The 2,409-nt window shown below is 49.9% G+C and overlaps 2 non-coding genes across 2 annotated transcripts in view; both read left to right on the top strand.

Annotated features, from left to right (window-relative positions):
* Positions 1-570: 570 nt before the first annotated feature.
* Positions 571-723, top strand: LOC124319204. Its single transcript, XR_006912898.1, has one exon. It is a non-coding gene; the product is annotated as a 5.8S ribosomal RNA (ribosomal RNA).
* A 641-nt stretch (positions 724-1,364) lies between these two features.
* LOC124319211 overlaps positions 1,365-2,409 on the top strand; it is a 4,576-nt gene continuing 3,531 nt past the window's right edge. The window contains exon 1 of the ribosomal RNA XR_006912906.1: positions 1,365-2,409. This exon is cut by the window's right edge and continues 3,531 nt beyond it. This is a non-coding gene — a ribosomal RNA (large subunit ribosomal RNA).

Raw genomic sequence — 2,409 nt, 5'->3', positions numbered from 1 at the left:
TACGATAGCCCGCCTGGGCCGCGAGTACCGAAGGAACAATAAAGGAGATTTTATAAAGTCTTAGTCCCTAAATCAAACACTTTGAAAAATAAAAACTCGGTGGATGGAGAGTCGGAAAAAAAAAAAAACATCAAGATTTTGAACGGGTATCAGGCGCTCTGATGCGCGGTGGTTTAAAGCGGATACGCCCAATCGAAATTGTTTTTTTTTTGTTTCTCTCTTCGTCTTCGGGATTTTTTGATTCTCGGTGGGGGACGAAAGTGTGAGACTTTACTCTGGACGTTCTTTTCGGGCGTAGATACTCGTGGTTGCGTGCGTGTGCGTCGTATAGACTAACACTCCAAAGCCCGACACTATGCCGTTGAAAACCGAATGTTTTTTAAGCTTGCCCTTCGCCCTCTCGATGAAGTAGGAAGAATTCAAAATCACAATAACACACTAAACCCAAATTCTAGTACGAGTGTTTATCGGAACATTTTCTTTCTGGCTTTCTTTCTCCGCCCTCGCATTCATTTGCTTGGGCGGGTTGGAGAAAAAGAGAGAAGAAAACGAATATGTCGTTTTATATACGACCCTGAACGGTGGATCACTAGGCTCGTGGATCGATGAAGAGCGCAGCAAAGTGCGCTAATCCATGCGAACTGCAGAACACATGGAGCATCGAAATCTTGAACGTAAATGGCGGCCCAGCTTCTCGCTCGGGCCACATCTGACTGAGGGTCGGTCGAATGATGAACGAACAGAGATTTTTTCAGTCTTGGTTTTGCATGTTGGGTCGCGGCGAGATTTATTTTTCACCCGGCCTGACCGCATAAAAGCTCCCGAATCTCTAACGTCTGGGTGCCGCGCGACTTAAGTGTCCGCGATGCCTCAAATACAAAAAAGGGGGAAAAATAAAAGAAGGTTCGCCCTGTTTTGTTTTTTTCCTCTCTATTCAAAAGAAACCTTTTTCGATGGCAAAACAGATGGGAAATTTTTGAGCCAACTCAAAAAAAAATTTTAGAAATAAACACATCTTCTCGAACAAGGTGTCGGCTGCGTGTGCGCGATATACCGCTTCAACGCGAGTTTAGTTGTGTGTGTGCGCCGGGCGTGTCGAAGTGTCGACCACCGCGAATTATCACTCACTCTAACCGCTCGTTATGCAAGCTTGGTTCGCGCACGACGCGTTGTTTCAATACAAAAAGCCGCAGGACGCCCTGTCACTTTTCGTAAATTAATTTTTGCGAATAACGAGAGACTCGCTTTATTTCGAAAAAAAAAAATTTGAACCGGCAATTATTCAATCTTTCCCGGCTTTAAAACGCCAAAGTCTGCCGAGCTAGATAAAGTGTTGTCTCCTTTTGAAAACAAACAATTCATTCTGACCTCAGTTTAGATGAGACTACCCGCTGAACTTAAGCATATCAGTAAGCGGAGGAAAAGAAACTAACAAGGATTCCCTTAGTAGCGGCGAGCGAACAGGGATGAGCCCAGCACCGAACCTCGCGCCCGGTTGAGCGGGTGCCGAGGAATGTGGTGTTCGGGAGGATCGTGCGCGTCTGTCCGGTATCTATCGTCCAAGTCTCCATGAACGGGGCGAGCAACCCACAGAGGGTGTCAGGCCCGTAGATAAGACGAGCCGAGACCGTGCATCGGATCCCTTCCCAAGAGTCGGGTTGCTTGAGCGTGCAGCCCTAAGCGGGAGGTAAACTCCTTCTAAGGCTAAATATCGCCACGAGACCGATAGCGAACAAGTACCGCGAGGGAAAGTTGAAAAGAACTTTGAAGAGAGAGTTCAAGAGTGCGTGAAACCGTTCAGGGGGTTAAACGGGTGGGCCCTCGAAGGTCGAACAAGTCCCCGCTCCCGGCACTTGGTTGTATGCCCTTAACGCTGCATGGAGACTGCCTGAATTGGCGGCTCTCTTGCATAAGTCGTTCTGCGATCGCAATAGCCACGCCAAGGTCCGCAAGTGGGGGGCCTAGTAGGACTCCGCGACCGACTGGGTGTCTGTTACACGGGGCGTCCGTTAGCGAGTTTCGTGGTTACCTTCGCGGGTGCCGCGATGACGAGCGCGGCGTTTCCCAACAGTACTGCCCGGTCGTGACCTGTCTCCTCCCGGGAGGTGTCGTAGCTTTTTTTTGTAAAAGAGAAAAAGTTGCGGTGCTCAACCTGTGGAGGCCCAGAGCGGAGAGTAGAAGTCGGGTCCCACCCGACCCGTCTTGAAACACGGACCAAGGAGTCTAACATGTGCGCAAGTCGTCGAGAAATTATCAAACTAAACTCGCGAGGCGCAATGAAAGTGAAGCGGCCCCGATGAGGGTGCATCCGCGAGGGGTGATCCCGTCTCGAACAGAGCGGGCGCAACCCCAGGGCGTCCGAATGCTCGCGAGATCTTTCCCCCTTAAAAGGGTTTGGTCGAGTCGGCC

This window comes from Daphnia pulicaria, unplaced genomic scaffold (assembly GCF_021234035.1).
Source record: "Daphnia pulicaria isolate SC F1-1A unplaced genomic scaffold, SC_F0-13Bv2 h1tg000137l, whole genome shotgun sequence".
NCBI classification, from domain to species: domain Eukaryota; kingdom Metazoa; phylum Arthropoda; class Branchiopoda; order Diplostraca; family Daphniidae; genus Daphnia; species Daphnia pulicaria.
The sequence above is the reverse complement of the archived record's forward strand: the minus strand, read 5'-3'. Positions and strand labels throughout refer to the sequence as shown.